Source organism: Ambystoma mexicanum, chromosome 4q (genome assembly GCF_040938575.1).
Source record: "Ambystoma mexicanum isolate Mex_15411 chromosome 4q, UKY_AmexF1_1, whole genome shotgun sequence".
NCBI lineage: Eukaryota > Metazoa > Chordata > Amphibia > Caudata > Ambystomatidae > Ambystoma > Ambystoma mexicanum.
In genome coordinates, this window is record NC_090928.1 from 982547741 (window position 1) to 982566879 (window position 19139).

At 43.4% G+C, this 19139-nt stretch overlaps 1 protein-coding gene across 1 annotated transcript in view; it reads right to left on the reverse strand.

The window, feature by feature from the left end:
• Window positions 1–15655, reverse strand: part of ANGEL2 (angel homolog 2) — a 680936-nt gene extending 665281 nt beyond the window's left edge. Inside the window, exon 1 of the mRNA XM_069608547.1 lies at window positions 15475–15655. The gene's annotated coding sequence lies outside the window, so the exon portion shown is untranslated. The remainder of the gene's footprint in view (window positions 1–15474) is intronic.
• Between the last annotated feature and the right edge of the window lie 3484 nt (window positions 15656–19139).

Below are 19139 nucleotides of genomic sequence, written 5' to 3' on the forward strand. Positions count from 1 at the left end.
ACACAGATACTTTTGATTAAGGAGTACAGTAATTAAAATTGCACACCACAATATCCAGAACCATGGTGGTATTTGGAAATTGCTCAGGGGTTTATTTTAGCCCCGGCCACTCTGCTTTTGCTTTACCCCTAGGTATCAGAAGTGCTGAAGAGATCCACAATGATCTAAAAAGGAACTCTTCCTTGGCAAAATACAGGTCCTGAAGAAGATGATCCGAATTATGAGCATCATTGATGCTGGTCGACCACAAAGGGCATGAGTGACCTCATGTCGAAGACAATGCCCAATACAACTAAATTTGGACATGTTCAGGAATAAAGACATTTTTACTAGAGAGCAATACTAGCCTAGAATAGATGTATTCTGTGCTCTCTGGAGAGAGCATTTAAAAATAAATAAATAAATAAATGTGTGTTTTAAAATCGCTGACAAAACCGTATAGGCTTACAGTGGCCGTGTCTGCCTCCCAGCAATGGTTATTAAATGATAGATGAAAATCCGGGTTAGAGTACAGTGCACTGCCACTTCGATGTTGTGCCCCTTTTGAAAAGCCTTTAATAGCCTATACTGGTTTGGTTCTTTTTAATGTTTTCAACTTGGTTAACTTTGAGTTAGTGGTATGAAAAATCAGATAGGGTCAGCCTCATCCCTATCCTCTAGGCGATACACCCTCCACAGCCTAGGGAGAGAAGGTTTTTCGTAGGCAGGGACAGGGTGTTCTTAATAGGGAGTGCATGAGTAGTACCTAGATACCATATTTATGGGAACTTGTGATAAATATTTTTCCATGACCGTTCGTTTGTGATAACGGGTTTAGCATTAACGGTCGGATAATGCTCTGGGACCTCGAGTCCCGTCAATAAGAAGCTCTAGGTGTTTTTCTACCTACCATTTCCTTTGCGTCCTGCTCCGGGTTTGTTGCAAATGGTTCCGAAGAGTTTGTGGTAGCAGCCATTTTGGATATGGAATTCAGAGCATGTGCCCCGTACTACCTGGTGGACTGGAGGGGTTACGGTCCCGAGAACAGGACATGGGAGCCCTTGTCCAACATACACGCTCCAGTGCTTCTGCGGCGCTTACATGCCTCCAGGGGTGTGGCGGCGCCTTTGGGGGTGGATGCGGTTACAGTGGGTTGCGAGTCCTCCAAGACAGCACTGCCTCCGAGAAAGGAATCCTGTCCATCCCGTTACGTGGCGGCTCCGTTCTATCAACAATGGAAGTTGCCATGGAGACAGTCACAGCAGCGTAAATAGACATGCACAGCGTAACCGCATTATATGGCAGGGCATTAAAGCCGTCACATGGCATCACAAGCGTACTCTTTCGTGCGGTGCTCTATGCCGTCGATATGCTTTAAAAGCTTCTGGAACACTAGTGCTTCTGATTATAGGCAAGTTCAGCGTTTCCTCTGGATTCTGACACCATCAAAGCTTCGATTCCCTGCCTTGTTTCCTTCCTTTTGCCTGCTGAATTGGTACTTCTGATGACCGCGCTATAATAACCTTGCCCGTTTCTACAGACTGCCTTTCCGCCTCACGGACGACTGTTACTGAAACGGTATCGACCTTGTTAGTTTCCTTTCCCCTTTAATAGTCATTGTGTTGCGCTATGAACTTTCCAACACGATTGTTGCATCTAGTTCGGCACAATCATGTTCCGCTGGTAAAAAGAACTCAAGATTGTGCATACCCTCTCATTACCTGCACTCCTCTTTTGTTAACTGTTTCTAACGCCTGTTACCACCTGGATACATACGCTAGGATTTGGGACATTCCTCCGAGTACCTCTACAGAACAGCATTGTGCACTAGCTGGACGCCTTGCAGGAAATTATATACTGCACCAACCCGTACCTAGTGTGTCCCTCAGGTGCAGTTACTAACATTCCCTTCCTATACACATTTTTTCTTCCAGGATTGTACTCCTTATCAATACAACTTTCCCATTATGGTCCATACACTGTTCCAGACGGTCCATACATTATAGCTCCACTGCACGTTTGACCATAATTAGCCACAGTATAAAAACACGGCCATTCGCTTCCTGTCTCCTATCTTAGAGAGGGTGGATCGAGTTGAAGTCCCAGCATCTCCTACCCACGGGTTGATCCAAGATCGTACTATATCACATAGGCTGGTCTCTTGATATGAATAGCTGTTGCACATACTTGAATTAAGATAGTTTGGTCTAATCTTGTTTGTTTGCTTTGCAGCCTGAGTTACAGCTGTGTCTTGTTCTCGCCCTCTCATTTGATTTTTCCCTTTTGTCTGGTGATTTTGGAATCAGCAGAGGGGCAAATCTAAAAGAGGTTCTCCCTCATGAGAGGAGACCCGAGCTAGGGCTAGCCCAGGTTCCACGACTACCTGGCCTGCAGGGATCCAGCTGCTTCGTCATCCGGAACACTGAGTGAGTACTGGCAGTTAGAGACCTCCTGGTTGTTGAACAGGATACGTGGGCCGATAATGGATTTAAATAAGCTATACAAATCTCTGTGCAATTAAATACACTGTTGACTTGTAATATCCATGCTAAACTTGCAGCAATAACCCATATGGTGTCTCAAATGGAGTAGACTGAACCTGACGTGGGTCAAAAAATGTTATTAAGAGGACTACTTCCAAAGCTACTTTATGGTTTCAGTATGCTCCCACTCCCGTAAACTGGAAGCTTAATACGCGCGACTGCAACGTTTTCCGGGACTTTCTGAGGGGAGAAGGAGGGCAGATCTAGAATCCCTAGAGCTATACTAATGAAACCTGTAGGCTTGGGAGGATTTGGTTTTCCAAATATCCCTTTGATATAAAGAGCCTTTTCCCTTCGCACACTGCACTTCTGGCTGAGGGGTGATGCAGAGACTTGCCCGAATTGGGTTGCAATTGTAATAGAGAAATCTTCTGTTAGTCCAGTTCCCCTAGAATAGATTGTCTCCTAAGTATGGATAAGAAACTAAATATTGATAAAACTCCTCCTTTTGTTCTGCGTGTCCTTAAAGATTGGAAGAAAAACAGATCTCAGGGATAAAACACCTTCTGAACTTGGAGTCACCTACCTGGGGGAAACTCAGTAATTCAATCTAATAATCGCTCCTTATCGTGGCCTTCTTTGCAGTCTTTGGGTACCTGGAAAATTGGGCACATTTTCGATGGGATGCCCATTCTTAGTTGGGAGTTCCTGAGATTTAAATAAGCTGAAATTGTCAGAAGTATGCAGTAATGGTGTACTTTGTGGAATTTCTGAATTATTATTTGCACCATTGTATGCTACTGTACAGTGTCTCCCTCCCCCCCCCCCCCCCAATATTGCACTTGTCTAAAATCAGCCTCCACTTTATACGAGCTTCTTACACCAAAAGGAAATGTGTTATCTGAATGTGGAAGGGGAATATGGAGTTCAGACTTAGGTTTTGATCTTTCGGATAGTGAATGCAACCAGATTTGTGTAGGACCATGTAGACATTATATAGACAGATCAGAAGGGGATACATTGTATTTATTGGTCCCATTCAAAGATGAAACGTTGCAAACTTATTCAAGATGACACGTGTTGGAATTGTAAATCAGATGTTGGAACAGGCTTACACAGGTTTTGGTCATGTGCAAAAGTTGCCCGTTTCTGGGAAGCTGTCATTCAGAGGATAGACCTACTAGTGGATTTGTCACTCCCTTGTACTCCATTAATGTGTGTGCTTGGTAGGCTTCCTTTGGATCTCCGGGTGTCTGCTGATTTTCTCCTCTGTGTTATGGACAAGGAGCCTGGTAAGACAGTTGGTCACACATCAGGCGACTTTACAGATGAAACAGTTAATAGCATTTGGCGGTAAATGTTAGTTGACCACAAGGTACACACTTCCAAATAATGCACGTGTTTTTGACAAGGAGCACAGGCAGAGATGTGCTGTAGAAAGCATATGTTGCAAGAGCCCAGGAAATTGTAGCTTCCCCTTCCAGCAGATAAACCTAACCGCAAGTGGCAACTTCCTGTCTTAAACAGCACGTACAAAGTACAAAAGATGCGTTTTACAGCATTCAGATCTGATAAGCAGTCAAAGGACAGGAAGCACCAAAATGCACACGCACAGTTAAGAGTGTGTGGAAGTTATTGACATGCTTCTCCCGTTCAACAGAAGGCCCGTTACTATAGTATAGACAACCAGCCAACAGACTACACCCGTCTTTTGTAAGTTTGCACATAGGAATGTCATATGTTCAACAGACCAGGGAACACTAATCGTTAAGCTTTAACCTTCCAAACGGTGGATGTGATGCAGAGGTTTGATTCCCGTGTTACATATAGGCATCTGAATTAAGGGAGAGGGGTTGTTCTCACGGCAATCAGCAGACTCAGGTGTTGGGGGCTGGGGAGAGATTGGTCACAAATCCCAGAGCAGAAGCAAGAGAGAGATAAGCAGGCCCGCTGGACAGGAACAGTGGTCGGTTTGTGTGCAGCACATCTTTCCCTAAAGCGCAAGTTAAATGTGGAAGTCTTGCTGTGCGCATTTTGAGACTAAAGGCGTTTGGTATGTTACACCACTACATAGCTCAACATAGCATAACAGTATAAATCCCAGATCACTCAAACAGCTAAACTAAAATGATCACTTGTTCTTTTCTCTACTAATGTAAAACCATGCTCTTCACTCACATAGCACATTACCATACGTATGAAAAGAACTGCTATTTCGTAGTTGCTTTTATTATGGCATGTGCAGTGCAAATTAGAGCTTGTAGAAGATAGATGAAATATTAAAAATATATTAACCTACTACCCTCATTGGCAATTGCATATTTCTGAGTAATGCATTAGAATGGGGTCTCTGAGTCCAAAGTACTTATTTCTTGGCTACATTGGTTAAATTACAATAATGGGTGCAAACACTCAGGAAGGCTGTCCCAAGCGCTAGGTCACCTCCTGGGGTGCATATTATTATAAAACATGACTTCTGACTCATGTCCACTTCCCACAAACTCAAATGAGGTGGAGGGAGGGGCAGGAATCAAGCTTGACCAGAGGCAACCAAGTCATCTGGACATAATAGAGCATTGATGGTTGCTAAGAAGCACATTTTAAGATGGAAGAGTGATGCAAGACCATCTATTGATGACTGACTACATGACCCCTCTATCCTTTCAAGCAGGGAGAAAGTAAGGTATCAGAGGTTGAGGTAGCTCAAAAATGATGTTGTCATATGGGATGTTTTCAATGATTTGTATTTTTTCTTTCCTTTTCTTCCCCTTCTTTTCCCTCCTGCCAATTCACTCTTACCCTTGATTGTTTTGTTGCCTGCCACTTCTATTCAATAGTGGACTTCCACAAGATATGTTTTAAAGGATCAGAGTGGGAAGAGGGAGGAGGAAAATTATAAAGAGTTACAAATTAAAAAATAAAGAGGGATGGAAGGAGGGAGGAAGACAAAAACACATAAGAATGTATTCATAATGTTCTAATGTATTAAGTCTGCATTGTTCCTACTTGTTCTTTAGAACAATTTTAATAAAAAAAGACTTACAAAAAAAATAGATAAATTACTCTCTAGGAATTATCATCCAATTTCTCTTTTGGACACCTCTAGGAACATTTTTGGGGCGCTCATACTTAAGGAATTGCAGCAGTGGGCATCCTCGACTGGATGTCTAGATACATTCCAATCAGGCTTCAGATCGGGTCTGTATTGAACAGAATTGCAAGCTCAGGGAAAAGTTCTTTATTGTGCCTTTTTAGATATCACACAGGCCTTTGACTGCACAAATAGGGGTATACTCTGGGAAAAACTGAAGGATGCTCTTGGGGGATCCTTAGTATGCTGCTCGCATTTTACACAGAAATAAGGGTTTGTTCAGACCAAAGGGGTAATTGAACATGATGGAATAAAACCCATCGGGGTTCATGCCAAGGTTGCGTTTTTGCACCTTTTTTATTTAACATACATACAAGCGACCTTGGAGCTATTTTTAGAAAAATATCAATTGACTCCCTGCCCCCCCAGCTGGCTTATCCAGACAATGTTTTATATGACCCGACTCCTATTGGTGTACAAAAGAGCCTTGGCAGCGACTAACGCTCATTTTTTAAAAACATTTTTTAACATTGTATCTTCTTTTAAATGTAAATAAATCTAAAATGTTAAATTGCACTAAATTAAGGAAGTTGACATGTAACTGGTTTTTAGATCATACAGAAAGTGATCCAAAATGTTCAATATTTGGGAGTCGCCATCTTTGCAAGGAGAACAAATCAGGTAGACTTCAACAAACTGAAAACAAAAATTAGGTTAAATATTACTGAATGAATGGTCTTTGATAGGGCATAGCAGAAAAACAGGCACATTTTCTATTGTTAAGTTTTACCATCAAAAGGACAGTTCATCGTCTGCTTTACGGAATGGAAACTGGTTTGTTGCCCAATTCTTGGGAAAGAGCTGAATTTTGGAAAAGGATTTTTTTTTAAATGTAAGTTTAGGTTTATTACAAACTTAAAAATCAAAGATCGGCCAATTAACAGAACACTCGGGGAGATTCTTGTCCAGTGAATCGTTAATGCCCTTGGACTTCGATATTTCACTCCAAAACCCAGAGAACTACAAGATCACTGTTTTTTCCTCACTCAATAAGATGAAATTCCAATTCCTCTGCTGTAGGCATAGTGATGGAGAGTATGTGTGTCTTCTTTCAGAGATAGCTTCACATTTCGTCACAAGATGCTGGAATGACTCAATCGGTTGGTTGTTTGACAAAAACGACATGTATTTGGTAAGTCTCCCAATTGTTTCGTTTTACTCAAGAGTTCACGTGTGGGCAGTAAATTGAGCCTAAATCACAAAAATCGCATTCTGCGATGGGAAGAGTTGGGGTATGCAGGCAGTTTAATTTTCCGGCTTCCAGAGGACAATATGAAGCTTTTAAATTCAGAGTCAGTATCCATTCTTCATTTTGAATTTTTTTCTTTATTGCAAGTGCATTTTGTTTTAGTATATCTAATGAACTCTCCAATGCATTGACCCACTCTACACAAAGTTTTCCAGTTGTTTAGCATCAAGTTGTGAGACGTAGGCCAGTGTGTTCTTAGGATTTTAATTGCAGGAATGTCGTCGTCCACAATAGTTTTGCAGAAAATGTCCATAGGACTTGGGAATGTAGGGTTTGTAGGCCTATTTCAAAACATATTCTTGGTATCAGAAGAGACCTAGGTAAAGCTAGGTCCTTTTGCCAGAATAGGCCTTTCAGCCTATACCTGGTGTGATAGGCTAGGTTTAACATAGCTCCCGCTCCATAACATAGGCTGGGGACGACTTGAACGGTAAAAAGTATGTAGAGATCACATGGAGAATTTGCAGTATTTTGTATGCAGTATAAGTCCTTGGCGGGCTAACGATAGAGTTTTAGCTCGCAGGATATCCTCCCAATATGGTTTGCAAACACTGGAGTTCAGATGAATTCCTCGATGTTTATATGTGTGAACTTGTGTGAGTGGAATGGAGTGAAGATGGATTGCAAGTGATTTCCATTTTCCTCCCTGCAAGGATGAAAAAGTCATGACTTGTGGCTTATCAGTGTGGACCGTTGAGTTGTTGGTATCTACATATGCAGCGAATCCGTCTAATCGTCTCTGCAGACCTACCTGGGTTTTGTCCAGCAGGACTAGATCGTCTGCATAGATTGGCCATGGTACTGGGGTGCCATTCGAAAAAGGTGGGAAGGCTCACACGTCTTTTGCGATGTCTGGTATGTACAGGGTTAATAGAGTTACCGCCAAGGGGCATGTCCGTTTCAGTCCCATCTTTGTGATGATTTTCTTCGTCACCAATCCCTTTACAGATAGGCGCACTGTCACTGATGTATTGGAGTATAGTGCTCCAAGGGCTGCCAATGTGTCTTCTGGGTACCACCATTGTTTCCATTTGTCCCAAAAGATATCTTGGTCAACTGAGTCAAAGGCCTGTTTTAGGTCTATAAATATCACAAAGATTGGTCTTTGCGTTTATTGCCTCAGGTTTGAGGAGGTTGAGAATTAATAAGTTGACATTTGTGCATACCCCCTTAATGAAGCCGGCTTGACGAGGATCGCTTTATTGCGCGAGTCTTATCTAGGCAGTTAGCTGTTTAAGTAACATTGCTGCAAACAGCTCCCTCAGCGGTTCCAATAAGGCGATGGGCATTTGAGGGTAGCGATCTCTCGCCTAGTTTGTATATGGGAAATAAGGTCGCTGGCACCTGCCTCGATTCACAGATCACCTCGAATACATGATGACAAAAAAACAAGAACAAAAAAAAATCAATTTCAAAATAAATCAATCAAAATCGGCCCAACCTTCAGGATTGTTTAAAATGGTAATTAGATAATCCATCAGGACCAGGAGCATGGGAGCCATTCAGCTGTTTAATTTGCATAAGAATCGGGTCTCTGCCCCAGGTCAGGTTCCATATCGTGTATGTCTTGGTGTAGCACTTCAGATTCAGTAGAAGACAGTTTTCGTGAAGTAGTTTGGTACTTCCGTTTTTTGGGGGTTGGTTTTGCAAAAAGTGTTGAGAAATGCAACCCCCATGTTAGTTCTGGCACCATCGAGTTAAGTACCATTGCTTGGTTAGGTTATCAGTTTAGCAATTATCGTAGTACAATGATGTGCGATTGGCCAACGCTAATATCATACTCTCAGCATCTTGGTCATCAGTAACCAGTTTTAAATTTGTCTGATGTTTTTCTTCATATTCTCTTTCTGGTCTGTGGGTAAAAGGAGCATTTCCCTTAGCTCCTGGAATTTCCGTTTTCTTTTTATGACAAATTCCCGGTGGTATACATGGCTATAGACTGTTCGTAGTTGCAGCTGTTCTCTTTGCCTGTTTAAAAAAGGAGCGAGTATCGAGCCATAATTCAGCTGCGTTAGTCCTGCTCCAGCACTATTAAGAAAAGTTGATGAATTGGATTGCACATCCTGAGCATCGATCCGTAGTCTAGTCAGACCATTGTCTAGACATAGGCTCGGGAGGTTAATCGGCGGTCTTCCCTCTTGCAGAGAGTTCCAGAAGAGAGTTAGCATTTTATGGTCGCTTTTTGTGGTGTCATTAATTTACATCGATTCCAGTTCTGGTAATAATGCAGCTGAAATAAAAATATAAATTCAAAAAAGTTTCAGTAGTGCCCTTGTGCCAAGTCGGCACGGGGGGAATGTCGCCCTTCACCGGTCCTTTAATAAGAATGATGGAGGATTGATGGATGCCTTTAGTTCTGGGAGATCACTTTCCGGTACTTGAATCCCCGGCATTTTGAACAGATGTAGATTCAGGTCAGGGTGAAAATGATGTCATGGTTGCGATTCACTAAATCCATCAATTGCTCGGATGATTGCATCAATGAAGAAACTGTCATTCACTGCCACTGGGTTCCAGTAGATATTGAATTGCAATATATTCATCTGGTGAGTCATGGGTCTGCCACGTCTTTATCAGTGTGATCCGGGCGAGAGGATTCAATACGGCGTTTCTTCGATCACACTATTACTTCCCATTTTTATTAGGGTCAGTAGCCCAGACAACGGGTGACCTACTGTACGGACAATAGCTGTGTTGAAGAGGATAGTATAACCATCGGGGGGAGGGCGGGGTTGATGGCAAAGCCATGCGTCTTGGAGACCGAGTATATTATGGATACAGATAGAGGATTCTTCGTCGAAAAGATGAACAAAGCCTCTCGTGTTCCACGAGTACAGCTTCCATGGCATAGAGTTGCACGATGATAGTTGCGAAGCAGGTTGCTGTAGTTGGGTTCTAGGCATCTTCAGAGAGGTTGTGGTTTGATGCTTGGACCTTTTCCATCTTTGTCGGTTTAATATTATTCTTTGAGCTTTTCTGTCTCTGGTGTCGAAGCGGATCAGCATGTCTGTACGGTTCTCTTCATTCTCACACTTAGATAGGGGTGATGGGGTTGTGTCAAATCCAAAGAGCATCAATGCCTCACGCTGTTCTAGGATAACATTTTTTCAAAGGTTAGATGAAGTTTGGCCCAATCCGTTCTCGCTGCCTGCATAAACTGTACTCTCTTAATGTCCTTCGATCTGATCTCTTGTAGCCTTGGGACAGCAGGTAGACGTTTTATAACATTAGACCTATTTAGGATCAGTCTGTCCGCTATTTTGTCAAGTCTTTCTATGAACACTGCATTGTGCCGCAGATTACGCATTGTGTATTCAAAGTCAGGCATCTTTTAGTGGATTCCGGGTACCGAGGTGAGTTTTTCCATTGATTTCATATTGGCGTCATTAAAGGTCCGTGTATGAGCTTGTTTCTCTGCCAATGTAGAGAAAGAGAAATGGTCATCTCTGGATGTGAAGATGTCTTGAGCTGGAATAGTGGGATCTGAGGAATCCATAACACATATGGACCTTGCAATCTCTGTGTCCGAAATATCTTCAAACGACAACTCATATTGATGTAATGATTCAGTGGTCTTTGATGACAAATCAATAGTGTACGTAGATGGATCCATTAGGGCCTTAGTGGTATTTGCTTCCTCTGTGGAGGCATTCACCGTGCTGGGGCTGATCCATTGTGATTGTGCGTTGCATACCACATTAGTCGGTAGTGTGCCATTGATGACAGGCAATATTGGATGTGGTGTAGAAGGCGGTAATTTCAAATTTCTCAGGAAGGATCTGGATCTGTTTGATCTTGGTTTGCTGACATGTGTCAGTTTTTTGTTTTCTTATTTCACTTTTTTTGGAACAGCCGAGGTATGTTGTGTCGCCCGTTTTGAAATATCATCGTTGTGCAGTCAGGTATTCGAGTCAGGCCCTCTATCGGAAGACTTCTTTAGTCTGTCGGTCTGTTATCATTACTGCGTCCGGAAGTAGAAATATTCACGTCAACAACTACTGGTGGGATTAGAATCCTTTAGTTGATATTCGGCTTGTGGTTCCTGTCACAAAATTGGTCAGGTTCGCCTCAGCATTGGGTACTTATATTAAAGTCTGACTAATGTCAGCGCCGGGAGCAGTCAGGCCATTGGAAGTAGTCACGCTAGATCCATCATTCATTTGTGTGGTAGTCACCTGATTAGAAAGTTTGTCTGTTTATTTGGTCTTGGTTAACTTTCCCGCTTTTTACTGGTCTCTCTTTAGCAGGATCTGCCATGAGGTACGTAGGAATCATAGTTCCTCGCGCCCGAGCATTGTCATGTTGTAGGACTTTTGCAGTTTCTAGCACAGCCACCATCAATACATTTTTGTCTGTGTGTTCACCTCTAGCAAGATCAAACAGCCTTGCTTGCCATAGTGAGGATTGCTCCGCCTCTGTATCCAGTCGCAGTTGGACTTTTCATATAAATGCTTCCAAGTGTATTTGTTTAGTGCGGATTAAGAGTGTTGCTTGATCTCTCATAGCCTCGCTGTTATGTCTTATATAGTTTGATAAATGGCGTAAGGGAGACTGTCAGGGCGACCATGAGGATGTTTTGCAATTCCAAATTGTGGTCAGCGAGTGTGGGTTGGGGGAGTCGTCACACTTTCATGGTTCAAGTCCCGGGTCATGCTGCTCATCTCCCTTCTCATTTCTTCGTTGGCAGGAGCCAGGATCGCTGACGGCAATGCAAGGTTCCTTATCGAGGCAACAGGCTTCTGTGTGGAAGGCCTTTCGTTTTATAATGAATGCATAGAGGTCTTCCTCGTCAAGGGCTCAACCGCACAATCTGATAAACTAGTAGTGGCTGTGCTGAGAAATTTTGGAGATTAGATATTTGTGAGAGGCGACGGTGCAACACAGCACATATCCATCACAGCTGTATCAGTATCTTCATCTTGTAACGTCAGCACTGTTGACAACACCAAGGCTTTTGCTGTGCTCTTACGAACAGGGCTACCAAACATTGATTTCCTTCTCTCTATTTTGCATTAATGCATCTCCATGATATCTAATGAAACGTGCAGCTTTTTGTCTTGATTTATTCAGGTCTCCCAGTGACAGCTGCAATTGCAGTGTTTCGTGCGCCATTAGTGTAAATGGAAGACGCGGGTAGGGGTCGCGCCAAGGATAGTATTGGTAGGGGTTGAATTGTCTCACTATATGTAGAATGAGCCTCATCACAGGCTTCAATTGCGTTGTTGATGGGCTCAAATTGCATGGCATCAGTAATTTTATTTTCCGGAGAAGTGAATGTTTTCGTTTCCATTCCTTTATTGGCAATAGTGGAGTATTCAAAGTTCAATTGCCATGGGAGAGATCGATAGGACGCATTTTCCCCATCAAAAGAATGTGAGCAGCACAGGCTAATATGGAGACTCTGGGTCTTGTGCCAAATTCAGACTCAAGCCCCACGAACAATCATTCAAGCTAAGATCATGTGTTACGGTAAGGGTAGTGAGGCCGGCAGGGAGCTTATTCAGCGAGACACTTGCGCTCACCTACACATTGTTAATCGCTGGTCGTTCTCAACCCCCCCCACCCCCCCCCCCCCGACAGTAGGTTCTTCAATGCACATGGTCCGGTCGGGGATGACAAATCTATGGTAGGGTCTTCAGAGAGGGGGTGCTTCTGCTGCTGGTTACGAGTCCTGGGCCCGGAGTTGGGCTATGTCCACAGACACCTCCTTCCAGCTCCTAACAAGGATTCTTGTTTTACCGCAACTGACTCCAATAACTGCCCTAACGCACGAAGTGGGTTTGATCTCACTTCGAGCCCGTGCTGATTGGAAAAAAGTACAACTATTGAGAAGCCTTTTACTTCCCCGTGACAATTTCTTGTTTTTCTGATCTAAGGGAAGAGTTGAATTGGAATCAGTAAATTGAGGAAGTTCTAGGCACTTATATGTGAAAGGATCTGGTTGCTTTTCCAAACAGAGTTAAAAAGAAAATGTTTAACAAATTTGATTTAAAAAACAGGGATTACGCAATTATCACCTTATAATCTTCAATATGAAAATCAAAGTTTTTAATGTATTGCCTTTTTATTTACAAAAGCACCCTTCAAGAAAGTATAGATACGAGATGTTGCATTTTAAACTGAACTTACTCCCCAGTAGAGAAGTAAGGTGCCAAGAATATTCCTAGGAACCCGCAAAGTTGTGGTCATTATGTCAAATCTCTATCACCTTGTAATAGTTTGTAACGTTCTTAATGAGTTGCGTTTTACATCTTTCGGTCGGTTTATAACAAATGTTTTTTAAACAGGATTGTTTTGGTCCAGAAAACCAAATAGAAATGAAACTTCCTTGGATATATTGTAATCAATGTGTATTTGGAAATGTTAATTTCCAGTGCGCGTTTTTAAATGTTTATTGTGTTAATGGCTGATTGTTTCAAACCATACACAATTAATAAAAAAATATTTGGGAATGGTTGAATTACATGTATGTGTGTATATATATATATAAATAATACTGGATGTATTTTAAATAGATTTGATGAATTATTGATTATGTTTGTGTACTAGTGCTAAAGGCTTATAATGTTAGCCACAAACACCGAAATAAATGTTTGTTTACAAAAATAAAGTCATGATCATGTCCTCCTCCTGATCGGCCACAGGGTCCAGTCCAGCCCCAGTCTCAGATGGTATCCAGGCATGGTTTCGAAAACATAGTTTAGAATGCCAAAAGTTTCGGCAAAAATGCATTGAAAAAACATTTTTTGTTAGGTAAAGTTTTTTTTTTTTTTTTACTAAAATGGGTGTTAAGGGGTAAAAAAAACGGAGGCAGGGGGGACCCTCAGACCCCCCCATCATTTTTTTAATGCATTTTTTTTTTTTTTTTTTTTTTTTTTTTTTTTTTTTTTACACATTTGTTGTCAAAATGTTGCCTGTCGAAACAATCACTATAAACCGTCTGAGAAACCATACTGGGAAACAGATTAGTTTGTTTGTTTATTCATTTGTATTGCGCACCAGACCAGAGGGTATGAGGGCGCATGAGCAGAATGGTTATTCAAAGGTTGTTACAGGTTGCTTATACATATCTTATACATGTCAATTACAGTGTATTTGCAGATAAGCATTCATTCTAGGATAGTGGCAGTGTAGTGTAGGAGTATTAGTGATCTTTGTTCTTTATCCATTGGATATAATTGCATCTAAAGTGTGTAAAGGTTTGGGGTGTCCTGAGGGAAGGTGGTAGGGCGTTCCAGTGTTGGGGTGCCTTCACCTGGAAGCTGTTGCCGCCCATTTTGGTGCGTTTGAACCGGGGATTATGAGTAGGTTTGCGTTAGAGGTTCTAGTGGGTCTGTTGGGGGTGTATTTGCATATTCTGTCTACCAGGTAGCGTGGGGCAGCGTTGTTCAGACATTTGTGGGTTAGCTATGCTACTTTGAGCAAGATTGTGTCTGACGTGTTGAGCCAGTTATGGGATTTCAGGGAAATTGGAGTATACCAGACATGAACGAGCGTCTCACAAAACCAGCTGCACACCAGAATGAAGACGTTATTACATGCTGATAGTTACCAATAGAAACCTGAATGTTGTCTTTCAATCATTTAATATTTGGGGCAATGTCATCGGCCCAATTTATTTAAAAATGCACCATGTTCTGCTAATTTGACACTAGTTGGCTTAAATACTCCATGGGAGATAACTGAACGGCGACTCCACACATTTTCAGAAGGGAATCCACAAAGACCGGGATCACATTGGAAGTAAATGAGATAATCAAAAGATACAAACAAAATTTTATTAGTCATCGACACCTAAATGCAGCATTTTGAGATGATTAAAGTGTACATTCCCAAACAAAAATTGAAACAGACATAACGAAAAGGAATTCTACAGTACAGCTATAGGGACCTCACCAAAAATACCAACGTGGCGATTGGTTCAGTATAAACACGGAGTAAAATACCGTATTTATGGTTTTTTTGCAAGTACTACCATTTTGAGAACGGATTCACGTCGCTCTGTGGGATTTTGGCATTTAAATTTAAAGTTATCCATCAGACATCCGATGCCCAAAAAAATCCACCAACACCATCATGGCTAGGAATGTCCTTGGCTAATTACCGAGTGCTCAAAACAAAGAAAATGACAGCGCGTGTCAAGTTACCAGCCAACCCCTGCTAAACGTGTACCAACTCTTTTTGTACAGTGCTCAGGCTAGTTGACACCCCGCCCCACTGCTTAAAGCTCCCACTACTAGGGAAGCAACAATCCGATGAATGCCAAGCGTTGCTTGCTATAATGTCCACATGATCGGCGGCAGAACCAGCTCTAAAGAACTAGTTCCATGTGACACTCAACAAGAGCAACCTGGTCCTAACTTCTCAATACGCTTAGCAGAGTTAGGACAAATCGCCAACCAAAGCAGAGATCACAAGGTAGGGCACACTGTGACGTCACTGCCTAGCGCCAGCTCATTGTCGAGTGAATGACCGTACACTGCTCTCCTCTAAATCCACAGCCACGATGAACACACCACATGCTCGACCATCGACCGCCCGCACAAGACACAAACCAGGGAAGCTAAAAAAAAAAAAACACGCATACAAGGCACCCCCTCTTGCTCACTCACCTCCAGCCCCTCCACAGCGCTTCAAGTCAACAAGCTTCGGCCCAATAGCCACCCACTACCGCACAGCAAACAGCATCCAACAAAACGATCGCCATTGCCTCTATGCGGTTTGTCCTCTGATTGGATACCAGGGCATAGCGCAATGACCCAGCTTTCTGATTGGTCTCTACGCCTTGGCTTTCAATTGGTCCCACTGCTCAGTGTTCTGATTGGTGTCTCTTTCGTGAATAGCCATTGGTCGCCTGTCTTTCAGCTGTGAAGCACCCAGATCGATTCCTTTCACTGACCCCTGAATGTATGCGCTTAGTCCTACGTGTGGTGTGACTCTTTGTCGCCTACAGCTTTTTTGGGGAAGATGAAAGTGCTTTGCTATTTGTTTAAAAAATAAATAACAAGCACACCAGTAAACAAAGGTTGTCCAGACCGGATTCCAAGATATCCATCATTAATATTCAGGAGATAAATGTGCTTACATTTAGAATCATTGTGTGCAAATATATTTCTTGAATATTAATGAGGGCCTTATGAAATCGTGACACGGCTCTGGAAGGGGCAGGCCAAAGTATGCTGGATGAAAGTATGCAAGAGCCTTTGTCCCAAACAATACATTGTGAGGCTCTGCAAACACGTATTTTGGGTCAGCATTTTCTAAGGTGGTTTTGTCTATAAAATATGAAAAAAGCTCTTTCTGGTTCCGTTTATAAATATATTACTGGCTGTCTCAAAGGTGTTTAACCAAAAAGTTCATAGACTTGAGGAACAATAAATTGCAAATTAGGGCTAGTGTTTTGCACAATCCAGGATAAACACAGGGATATGAACCTTTGCAGTTTGCATTAGGGAGACCTCTTCATTATAATTCTATGACAAGACTGGAGGCTAGCATTATGCTTTCACTTCTTTGATTACTCTTCAGCAGTTGCAACTATAACATGGGAAAAAACTGAAAAAGGTGTCTTTCTATTCAGCACTTTTCTTTATTTTCCTTAAAGAAAACTACAAGTTCCAAGATATCTGTAGTCCATTTAGCACTGTCCCTTGCTATGACCACATCCTCTCCTGTAGGCTTCTCCTCTTCTTTTCCTGCTATTCAAGCAGATAAGTGCATTTCATGATTATCCAGGGCCATTCTGATATGGCTTAGATAGATAAGTGGTTAGAACAGGGAGTAGAAATTTATATAGAAGAGGAACGAATTCTAGACATATATATTGTATCTTTTAAGAGGCGCGCTGTAAATTTCAAGTATTTATAGTGATTTTTCCTGTCATAGTGCATTACCTCATCAGGGGTTCTGAGGCAGCAGTCACAGCACGCGCACGCGCGCATATGAGTCGCGGTATCGTTACGGGCACAGAAAGCCTTTGTCGGGCAGCAGTGAAGGGAGAGGAGCCCCGTGTCACATTCACGACACGCCCGGGGGCTCGCTGTACCTTTCCAGGCCATACGCGGTGGCCCCCACCTTTGGGGGGCAGAGCGAGGGAAGAGAGAGACGCGGCAGCCCCCTCCTTTGGAGAGGCGGGCCAGCACCGTGACGCACTTCCCTCGCGCAATTGTTGGAAAGCCCAGCACCGTTATTAAACAGAATACGATGCGTTCTAAATAAAAAACGAAGTATGTTACATTCCGATCCTTGAGGATCCGCAATCGGAGTAAAGCCCGAACATCAGGGCTACACGTGCAGGAGATAACGTGGAGAGAGAAAAGCCTACAAGCTTATGAATGCAGAGAAGGGGCTCTGCAAGTAAGAAAGCAGCATATGCTGTGGGCAAGAAAGCCACTAGCACCTACCAGAGTGCATAGAAAGTCAGCAGAACACAGGTGCCAGCCACTAGATCCAAAAAAAAGAAAAAAAAAGATACTTATATAATTATTTATAATAAGAAACCCTACTATTTTGGGGATTGCTGATCATTGGGCATGGAAGGACTATCTCGTTGTTAGACTAAAGTGATAATCTCCTTCGCCCGTACTGAACCAACGAAGCAGTGGGCGTGCACTAGACACCGCAGAGGTAATAGGCACACAGCACTATTAAGATGTTTGAGTTTGAATGGAGCGAGGAGGAGCAGTCCCTGGACCTCGCTGCCAGTTTCAAACAAGTGCTGCGGAGCTCATTGGCAGACGCAGTGGTACAAGGGGTGAAACCCCTTCAAGAGAGACTAGAGACCCTAGAGTCTATGCTGACCCAGCCCAGGGAGAGCACCTTGAAAAAGAGCAGCACGCCTACAGAAGCTAAGGGGAGTACACAGACCCGTAAGAGGAAGGCCTCTTATGACCCCCTGGGTCGTCCATACGGGGTACCTGATAAGGCCCCAGAGGCTACCGACACTTTCTCCAAGCTTAAGGAAGCTTTTATACATCGATCGGCTGTGCCAAGCCTCGAGACCCCCTGCCCAGGGGAAGAGAATATGGGGACCGAAGACCTAGGCTCGGAAGAAGAGCCAGCGGAGGACAAGCAATCCTCGCTAGAAGGAGATGAGAAGGAAGAGGAGGAATGGGTGAAACCCAGCGGTGAAAGAACCCGCAAAGAAAAACACCTGGACGAAGAGCCAGAGGAGGATTCCGATGTGTTTGATCCTGATAATATTAGGAATCCGAAAGCCTCAGATTGGCAACCATCCCCAAGAGTGACACAATATATGACTGCCAAGCTAAGAAAAGCCTTAGATAAAGAAATGAGGCAGCACATCCGGGCGGAATGCCCACGCCCGGACCTACCAGGCAAAGTAGCTGAGACGCCGGACCTAGATCCGAAGATGCTAGCTTTTGTCGCTAAAACAAACAAAGACCCGAGGAAGGGTATCGATAGGTCCTGGCGGAGTTGTCAGGAGAAGGTCCTGGATATTGCAGGACCCCTGGCGAAGAAGATGGACCTGGCAAAGAGAGCCAGAGACACAGGAGAGGAAATTGACCGCAAAGCCCTAGCGAACTGGTCCCAGAGGGCGGTATGCCTGCTGGGGAACGTCAATTGCGCCATCTCGTCCGAGAGGAGACGAGGCCTCTTACTCAAGATTGACCCCAAATTAAGCGATCTAGCGAATTACAAAGCAGGAGAGGCAGCCCAAGGACTCCTATTCGGAGACACATTCGGCAAGGAGATTGGCAAATGTGTTACCACTTACACCTCTTTAGAGAAGGCTCAGGCATCCATCCACAGGATATTTCCTGGCAGAGTTTTTGTCATTGGGGTCAATCGGCCTGTCGCCACCAGGGAGGAAGAAGACCCCAGAATTCAAGCGCAGTATTGGGAGTCAAAACAGCAAGACTCTTTCTTCCCATCAAGAAGTCGCTTCCCTAGAGGTTGCAGAGGAAGAGGAGCCGGCCGTGGCCAGAACTTTACACCAGGTGAGAGAAGGGTACTATCCTCCAGTGGGGGCGGGAGAATGCAACTCTGTTGGGAGAGCTGGCGCAAGCTATCCTCCGATGCACAGGTTCTGCAAAAAGTAAGAGGGTCACACATAGATTTTATCCAAGCGCCAGCGCAAGTGACTCGCCCGGCAGAGATCCACCTGCAGCAAGCAGACCGGGTCAAGCTACACCACGAGCTTCAGCAACTCCAGCTGAAAGGTGCCATAGAGATCTGCGAAGCAAACCCTTGTTTTGTCAGTCCTATGTTCCTGGATCAAAGGAAAGAGAAGGTACGACCCATTATAAATCTAAAG